The 10,341-nt window shown below is 36.3% G+C and overlaps 1 pseudogene; it reads right to left on the bottom strand.

The window, feature by feature from the left end:
• Positions 1-3,609: 3,609 nt before the first annotated feature.
• On the bottom strand, positions 3,610-4,290 carry LOC140511095 (methylosome subunit pICln-like; annotated as a pseudogene).
• Positions 4,291-10,341: the final 6,051 nt, after the last annotated feature.

Raw genomic sequence — 10,341 nt, 5'->3', positions numbered from 1 at the left:
TGAAAGAGCAAGTACAGGTTAAATCTACAGGGCGGTCTGAAGTGTCTGGAAGGGGCACAAAGCAAATATTAGCCTGACTAATAATTTGGCAGTGATTAATGTGTCTAAATAACTAAATCACTAAGTAACAGAGAAATACAGTTTAGCTCTTTTCACCTTTAGGCATAGAACCCCCTGTGGTTACTAGTAGTAGACTAGTCAGTAAACAGTTATTTAGTACCCACTACCATCAGACACTGTGCTAAACACTGGAAATACAAAAAGAGGCTAAAGAAAGTACTGGTCCTCAAGGAGATCACAATCTATTTAGTTGAGACCTAAGACATATGTAGAAAGGAGCTCTGAAGTTATCTACAGGATTAATAGGATAAAATTCAAAGAGAGAAGGCAATAGAATTAAGTGAAGTTGATGAATGCTTCTGGTAGGATAAGCAATTTTACTTGGTACATAAAGGAAGCCAGGTGAAAATGAAGATGAGGAAAAGTATTAAAATCATATGGACCAGGCAGAAAAAAAGCCAAAACTGAGATATGTAGTGTCATATTTACATAATATCAAGTGGCCAGCATCACTGGATTTAAGAGTGTGAAGTGAAGAGTAGGTTTTAAGAATAGTGGGAAGGTGTGGGGGTAAGGTTATGAAGGTATTTTAATACTAGAGGATTTTATATTTGATCCTAGAGTTAAAGGGGAGACACAGAGTGTTTTATATTTGTTGTTGTAGTCAATAATGGAGTTTATTGAGTAGAGGAGTCACATAATCAGGCCTACACTTTAAGAAAATCACTTTAGTGATGAATGGAGGATAAGTTGAGTAGGCAGAGAATTAGGTTAATATAGCTCCATCATCAGGGTAAAATAATAGTGCAAGAATGTGGTGATTACATCCTTTACCATAGTTGTAGCATAATAAAAATAGGAAAAATATAGCAAAGGTTAAATCAACAATCTTGACAACAGACTGAATATATGGGGAGGGCAGTGAGATGGCATACAGGATGACATCTAGGTTTGAACTTGAGTGACTGAGATTGAAGTGTTTTCCTTAGTAACCAATACAGAAATTAGGAGGGGAGAGGGTTTCAGGTACAAGATAATGAATACATTTTTTGATATGATGAGCTTACGACTTCTACTGGAGATTCATTTTGAGATATCTGAGGGGGAACTGAAGATATGAGATTAGAGGTGAGTAGAGAGGATAGAGGTGGCTTTATATATCCCCACAGTAGAATCACCAGCATAGAAACGGTAATTAAGTCCGTGAGAGCTGATGAGATTACCAAGTGAAGTAGAGTGGGAACAGAAAGGAGGGACCTGGCTAGAACTTTGTGGGACATGTAAAGTTAGATGGCATGATCTCAATGAGCATCCAACAAAGAACTGAAAAGAAGTGATATTGGTTGTTGCCCTTTGTTCTGAAGGAGGACCAAAATGACATCATTACTTTGGAGTTGATCTATACTTTATTGTATCTCAGCTTCAAAGGTAGTATTGAGTGCACAATTATCAGTGAACAAAAGAAATGATACACTGACCCTCCCTCCATTTAAGTCTTGGATGGTAGCCTGCTTAAGTTAAATGATTTACCATCAGTGTAGTAGCTGACCTTGATGCCATATTCATTCTTGTTGAAAACATCTGACAATACTGGTGAAAACATCATATTAAAAAGTGTGGGAGTAAGCACACAGTCTTGCTTCAATCCATTGGTGAGTGGGAAATATATGAGACCATTGTCCATTACTCAAAACCCATGCAAGTATACTCTCATAAAATGGACATAAAATAAAGATGAACTTCAGGCAACCAAATGCTGACATAATTTTCCATAAGCCCTCACAATTTACAGCATCAAAGATCTTAATTCAATCAAAGCACTCTGTATAGAGACTTCCATTCTTCTCATGATGTTTCTTCTGGAATTGTTCGGCAGCAAACTCTATGTGGACTCTTCCTTGGCTTTTTGAAGCTACACTGAAGTGAAAGGATCAACCTATTAAGGAGCTTTGTTACCAGCAACGACTAAAAGACAGAACTCCCACCATGATTGTCAGAAATCAAGCGATTGCCTTTACCTTTATACAAATGGACAATGAAATCATCCTTGAATTATTGAGGGATAACCTCTTCTCTTCATATAACCTAGAAATTTCAGTCAGGTTTTCTATGAGTAGTGAACCCTCTGCCTTGTGAGTTTCTGCTGAAATGGAATCAGAACCACGCCTAGAATAGAACCAGCTGGAATAGAAGCAAAACCTCTTCTTCAATTGGAAATTTGTCTAGAGAAAGATTGACTTCATTCTGAAGTATAAGGTCACTGACTTCAACACTGATTGATGATGGCTTGTTGAGAACACTATCAAAGTGTTCAGTCCATCTCAACAAGATCATGTCCTTACTACTAATCATTGTGGCTTCATAAGTATTGAGTAACTAAGAATCACCATAGGTCTTTGCCCATAAATGGCCTTCAGGTCATCATAAAATTGCTTTGGATTGTTACTCTCGGTGTAAAACTGAATTTCATCTGCCTTCTTACTGAGCCAAGAATTCTGCATCTCTCTAACCTTCACTTGCACTTTTTGTGATGGGGTTAAATGCTGTCTTCTTAGAGATATATGAACTATTCTGCTAGTAAATGCTGTGGAGTTATCATTTTATTGCTTAACAACATCTGAATTCTCCCATAATTATTTTTATCATATAAGATATAGTTTTGTTTACCTGTAACAAAGACAAAGGGATTCTTATCTTCAGGATTTTAAGGAAAGCATACCAGACTCTCTAAACAGTCAGAGGAATCTAAGAGTGGATAGCTTTTGAGGCCAATTTGTCACAACAGACTAGAATTATAAAATTCCTTTCTCAGTCTAAAGCGAACTGTGAAAATAGCAAAAGGTTGTCGAAGCTCCCAGCTTATGTTAATGAAAGTCAGTGGGACATGGTAGAATAGTTAATTAGACTACCCACAGAAACAGGAATAAGCTATTCAGGCTTTGATATTCCCTATGCATAGTTACCTGATTGATCCAGAGTACAGCAGAGCAGAGGAAAGCCTGGGAGACCTCTTAATCTCCTCTACTCAAGGAGCAAATGCTGCTGTGCACATATGAAAACGCATGTTTATGTGTACATGCATATACGTGTGTGGATGCATATATATACATATACATACATATATACATACATGTATATACATATATATGTATATATGTATGAGTATATGACATATTCTGGTTGGGCATCCTCCCACCTCCTATTCTTTTCTATACCACTGCACCTTGTGGGCCTCCTGCCTTATGGAAAATGAATACTGTGAGAGGAGGATTTATAGGTCTAGATGACCACAACTTGTCGTAGGATTCTTGAGTTAATAAGCTACAAATATTCCCTTGGGTGAATCCATCCACTTCTGTTAATAAAACTGTAAGCTTCTGCTGGTGGTGATTCATACGGCCTCAGTATAAGCCTGAATGAATAAAGAACTGGTTTAGGTTATTTTTGCAGAGGGGAAAAAGATATTTCTTCTCTGCCTCTCCACCGTGTAAAAATAGAAAGTTCCCTCCTTCAGTAATATGGGGAATCTATTCTCAGCAAAAGTAATCTTCAATGATCAATATCTGCATTCTCAAACTGTCCAGCAACAGTTGGTGTTGTATCTATCTCCATCCCATCTTCATAATTCCTAATTGAGTCTTCTCTCCTTACTCCAGCCATGTTATATTGGCTGCTCACAGACTTGCTTCACAGTGGGTTGTTTTTCTGCAGTAGGTATAAAATGTCAGAATATCCCCCTGTCCTTGTTCATGTGCTTCCACATCATATTCTTCTCCACCACAATCATCTGAATCTTCTTCCTCAGGATCTAGATGTAAAAGTTGACATTCACACATTGCAGAAAATTACTTTCAACGTTGACTTATCATTTGATACAACTCAGAAATTGGTTCAATATCTTCATCACTGTCCTCATCTTCTTCCCTTTCTGCCACTAGAGTTCCTTTTAGTTCTTTTGGGTCTTCCTTTCCAAATCGAACATTGACCATAGCATACAAGTGCTCTTGTGGATAGGCATTTAGGTCAGCAGAAACAGAATGTAAATCTCTGGTGGGATAGACAAGTGAAAATTCTATTCCAAAGCCATCTAACCAGGACAGGAAGCTATCAGTGACACAGAGGGTGCTGGTGCCCACCACTGTGCCATCCAGCACCACTTTAGAAGTCAAGCTGCTGCTGCCAAAGCCTATCTTCTGAGCTGGGTGGAGAGAAACCATTCATGAAACTCATTTTGTCAGTGGTGGCAGTGGAAGTGGTCTCCCAGCGAAAAAGGGAGGGGAGCTGAACCTGAGGTGAAGTCCATTATTTTCTTCAAAACAATCCTATTGTTAGTGAGTATTTAGGACTAGATTTGTAAATTCAGTGCTGTATCCAAAATATATGAAAGCTGCCCAATCCTTTTGGGCTCTACTATTACCAGCTATGTATTGACTCATAGTGATGGCAATCAAACTAGGATCTTTCGCTGTTTTTGTTTTACTAAAAGTGCTTCTGATTGAATAACGTAATTAAAGAGTATCTTTCCCACCCTTTGATGGGCCTGCCCAAAATGCTTGAATAGGGGAATTGTTTTGTAGGAGGGTCTCAAGAACATTTTGCTTTATTCTATTGAAGCACTGGGTAAGAGGGCTATGCCCTCTGGTTCTAAAAAGTGTACAAATACTCTGAGGGTGAGGTTTTACTTAGGGACTTACTGACTGGAAGTGTTTGTTTGGCCAGAAAAGGACTCTGAGAAGCTGCTTAAGGAGCCCCACTCCACCCTCAGCTTTGAAAACCTAAATGTCGTGCTTCCCTCTTCGGTAACTATGTTCAGACAGTTGGAGTTGTCTGTTGATGATCAAGCAGAGGAATCAATGTCTGTTGGTCTTTGATTTCTCTGCATTCTCTTTAAAAGTCGGGGAGCTGACTCCCCTGAACTAGTTAAATGGTATATGTACTTGGTTATAGGAATGCAACATGTGCTTCATTAAAGTGATTGTTAACGCCTTGAAAGTTGTTTTCCTTTTATGAATTCAGATATAAGAACATGTGATAGCAGGTTCCCCGTGTGTAATTTTCCCTCCATGTTAACAATGAACTGTCGCTACTCAGAGAAACATTCTAATCTGTTGGCATTTAGTCTCCTGGTAATTGTCTTGACTTGGAACTGAAGTAAATATTTAGCTTGAAGAGGACAAGTCAGTTATAAGTGCAGCACTCTGAACTACACATTGCCTTTATTACTCTGACATTCAGTCTTTCTCCACTCTTTATAACAACATAGTTGATTAAATGTCAATGTCCATTGTGAAGATGTATCCATTAAGTTTTATTTCATTTGAGTAAATGGCAGACTCTTGGTGATGAGAATGTCATGAAATACAGAAGCCTTTAATAGTGACAGGACTATATTGCTGTTGCTATTTCCAATTTCATTCCTCGTAACGACTCCCTGTATCTGGTAATCTGTGTTTTAAGTCACCCAGAAATAAGCTTGTACTCATTTGGCATATTGATCATGAGGGTCCTAAGCAGGGCCTCATATTGTTTTTCTTTGACATCATCTGGGTTTGTCAGGAGGCATCACTGAAGTTAGTGGCATGGCACTTTCCTGAAAGTGGCTCTCTCATTATCATGAGCCTATCATTCACTCCTTTAGTAGGCATACAAGCTTGTTGACTAGATTAGTTTTGATTGTAAAACCTACACCAGCTTTATGGAGCTCCCCTTCACTGTGGCAACTTAAGAGACATGTGTATCCAGCTCCAATTTTTTTAAGTTGGCCTTCATTTGCCAAAGTTCTTTCACCCAAAAGTACAATTTGGTGGAATGCATTCTGAGTTTTCTCTCAAAAAGAGCTGTTTGTCTTTCAGGTTTACTGGATTTGGTGTTATCCATAGGTACGCACACATCTCAGCTACCTATCAGTGGTGATTGGAGTCATCTTCACAGAAGGTGTTGTACACTTTTTTTTTGGTATTTCTACTGAATGGTGAGATCCCCTTCTACTTTTTTTAAGCAGGCCAGGTTTAGGTAAAACGATTTTTAAAGCACTTTTTTATTACTCCTTCCTCACACCAGGGTTTGAGCAGCGTGGTCATTAAATGGCTGAACAGACACACAGGTAACTGCCAAATTACACCCCAACTTCCAGTGAAAAGATGGCTCTATGACCAGGGCCACCTTTATGCAGGGTTGTGACTATATTTCCCATAGTAGTATATACTGTTTCTCCTCTTGCTTGTGGCAATAGGACTTTGAGATAGGTAGAAATGAAAAAATGGTACGAGTGATGTCCTTTGATTACATTTAAGCGGAAGTTAAGTGAGACAGAGTTACACAAATCTGTCGACCTTACCCACTCTTCCAGATTTGTGAAAGTCCAGTGGGAAGACAAAGTCAAGATAACTAACTGGTGATGCTAGTGATTCAGTGGATGACCTTAGTATCTTTGATGTATAACCAAGTTTTAAGTACTAGATATTGCCTGTTTCAGTCGGTTTCATTGGTTTTGGAACAAATTGTTTTCATCCACCCATTCCACCAGGAGAAGTCATTATATATTGTGGGTAGATAACTCCTTTAACTCATCAAAGGATTTGAGACCATTCTGTTAATATCAATATGGTTTTCCCTATCTGCCAAAATGTTTTATGGGGTGTACAAATACACAGACATATACATTGTATATGTGTATGTACTGCTATATGAAGTGTCAGCCAAGATGCCTTCAGAAAAATTTGGCTTATATAAGCTCATAAAAGTAAAGTGAGGAAAACCAGAAGAATTTTGTACATAGTAAGAGGAAATTCATAAGGATGATCAAGGGTGACACACTTAGTTTCTCTAAACAATGCAATGATCCAAGACAATTTCAAAGGACTCATGATAAAAATGTTATCTCCGTTGATGGGCTCTGAGTACAGATTGATACATACTATTTTTTTTTATTTACTTATTTTTCTTGCATTTTTCTGTGCTTTTTTTATTTGTTTCTTTGAGCTCATTATTAAAGGACTTGAAAGATTGAGTTAATCACTCTGTTTAACATTTGGATAAACTGCTTATTGTAATAAGAGGAGGGCTTTTAAATAGGCCTTCAAATTGATCAGTGTCTTTACTCTTCCCATATTTATATACGAGCAGAACTATCCTGAGACTCATTTTTCCTTTGGGAAGTGACTTCCTCTCTAGCCACTGTCTTCCTTCCTTCCTTCCTTTCTTCCTTCCTTCCTTCCTTTCTTCCTTCCTTCCTTCCTTCCTTCCTTCCTTCCTTCCTTCCTTCCTTCCTTCCTTCCTTCCTTCCTTTCTCTTTCTTTTTTCTCTCTTCTCACTCTTCATTTTTTTGTAAAATTGATTGCTTTTTGAAAAATTTTAGCATCCCCTTTCTAAATTTTGCATTTCAAGTTCTTTCTCTCCTTTCCATCAATCTACTACAAACTGAGAAGGCAAGCGATTTGATATCAATTATAAAGGGGAATTGTGTAAAATATGTTTCCTTAGTAGCCATATCACACAAAAAAACAGTAAAAATAAAGAAAAATTTAAAAATATTATACTTTAGCATTCATTCAAAGTTTATAATTTCTCCCTCTCTGGAGGTGGATAGAAATTTTTTCGTCATGAGTCCTTTAGACTTGTCTTGAATCACTCCATTGATCGGAGTAGCTAATTCTTTTACAATTATCATCATTACAACAACGCTATTACTGTGTTCAACTATCTTCTGTTCTGTTCACTTTACTTTGCACCAGTTCATGTAGGTTTTTCCAAGTTTTTCTAAAACCACTCCCCTTGTCATTTCTTATAAGAGAATACAAGCTGCTATACAATCATATGTCATAGCTTTTTAAGTCACTTCTTAATTGATGAGCATCAGTTCAGCATCCAATTATTTGCCACCACTAAAATAACTTCTATAAACGTGTTTGCACATATACTTCCTTTTCCGTTTTCTTTATTCTCTTTATGGTATACACCTAGTAGCAATATCGCTGGGGCAAAGGGTATGGATAGTTTTATATCTCTTTGAGTACAATTCCAGATTGTTCTGCAGAATAATTAAACCAATTAGTAACTGTGCCATGGGTTCACTAGTTAATTATATTTTCCTTCATCCACTGTAGCATTTGTCATTTCTGGTAGGCATGAGGTAGTACCTCCGAGTTGTTTTAATTTGCATTTCTATAACCTATAGTGATATAGAATATTTTTCATAATAAGATAGATGGGTATGTTCCTTCTGAAAACTACTTTTTCATAGCCTTTAATCATTTATGCACTGGTAAATGACTTTTGTTTCTATAATTTTGACTCAGTACCCTATATATTTGAGAAGTGAGGTTTTATCAGAGGAAATTAGATTTTTTTATATTGCTTCATTGTATTTGGTTTTTGTGAGGTGGCAAAATTTAGTTTCCCTGATTATCTCATTCAATTAGGTTATTTTTGCTTTTGTTTTGTCTGATATCATGATTGCTACACCTTCCTTTTTATTTTCTTTTACTACATTCAAAACATAATGAATTTTGCTCCAGTCCATTATTTTAACTTTGTGCATCTTTCTGCTTCATTTGTCTTATTTATGTATAATTTATGGTTGGATTCTGGTTTCTAATGCCTTCTGTTACTGATTTCCATTTCATGAGTGAACTCATTCTGTTGACATTCATATTTTTATTATTCTCTATATCTCTCTATCTCATTTTCTTCTGAGGTTTCTCTCTCTTTATCCTGTCTAGGTATATATTTAAATATAGAAACACACACATATATATGTATTTATGTATATGCATACATGAATATGCATGCATGTGTGCATGTAAGTGTATACACAGTGCATGAACACAAGTTGTGCATGCAAGTTTGCACATATGCATATGTGTGCAAGATACATATATACACATAAACACAAATATATGTATCTAAATTTGTATTTGTGTATATGTGTATTCTTCCTTCCCTTTACTCATGACACTGAGGTTCAAAAATTACCCACTACATAGCCTATTTTCCTTTGCACTGTAACAGTTCCTCCTTGTGTGCTTCTTTAACGTAATATAATTTTCTTCATTCTACCTCTCCCTTCACCCTTCTTCCACTGCATCCATCTTCCTTATCCTTTCATTTTTTAGATCATCGAAACACAATTGACTGACACCCATGCCTCCCCTCACTATAGACTCCTTTTAACTGCCTTAATAATGACAAATATCTTAGAGGTTACATGTACCATCTTCACATATAGAAATGTTAAAAGTTTAACTTTATTAGTTCCCTTATGATTTTCCTTTAATGCTTGCCATCTTATGCTTCTTTGAATCTTGTGTATGAATGTTAAAGCTTCTATGCAGCACTGGCCCTTTATTAAGGAGTGCTTAAAAGTCCTCTATTTCATTTAATATCCATTTTCCCCTGACGGATTATACTCCTTTTTTGCTTGGTCGATATTCTTGGTTGTAATCTTAGCTCCTTTGTCTTCCAGAATTTCATATACCAAGCCCTCTGTTCTTGAAGAAGAGAAATGTGCCAGATCCTCTGTGATTCTTATTGAAGGTCCATGATATTTGGAGTGTTTGTTTTTCTTCCTTATCATATTTCCTTCTTTTCCTGGGAGCTTGGAAATATTGCTATAATATTCCTCAGATTTTGATTTCTGAGATGTCTTTTAGGAGATAATTACTAGAATGTTTCAATTTCTAGTTTCCCTTTCTATCTAAGATATTTGGGTAGCTTTTTTCTTGATAATTTTCTGAAATATAATATGTAGGATCATTTTTATCATGGCTTTCAGAAAGTTAAATAACTTAATAATTACCCCTTCTTCATCTATTTTCCAGGTTGATTTTTTTCGAATAAGATATTTCATTATTTCTTCTATTTGTTTCATTCCATTGACTTTAGCATTTCTTTATGTCTCATAGAATCATAAGCTTCAAATTGCTCAATTCTGAACTTTAATGAGTCATTTTCTTCAGTGATCTTCTATATCTCTTTTCTCATTTCATCTATTTTGCTTTTTATGGAATTCTGTTCTTCAGTAAATTATTTGTGCCTACTTTTCCTTTTCACCTATTCTTTTTAAGAAGTTGGTGTGTGTGTGTGTGTGTGTGTGTGTGTGTGTGAATATTTGTGCTTCTTTTACCATTAGGTCTATTCTATTTTGTCAAAGTGTTATTTTCTTCAGTATTATTTTTTTTTACCAAGTTGTTAATTTCTGTTTCCTAATTTCTTTTTGCATAACATTCATTGCTTTTCTCAATACCACTCTTATTTCTTTCTTTAACACTTCCAAAAATTCTT

The sequence above is a fragment of the Notamacropus eugenii genome, chromosome 6 (assembly GCF_028372415.1).
Source record: "Notamacropus eugenii isolate mMacEug1 chromosome 6, mMacEug1.pri_v2, whole genome shotgun sequence".
NCBI classification, from domain to species: domain Eukaryota; kingdom Metazoa; phylum Chordata; class Mammalia; order Diprotodontia; family Macropodidae; genus Notamacropus; species Notamacropus eugenii.
This window is presented reverse-complemented; position numbering and strand designations above follow the sequence as displayed.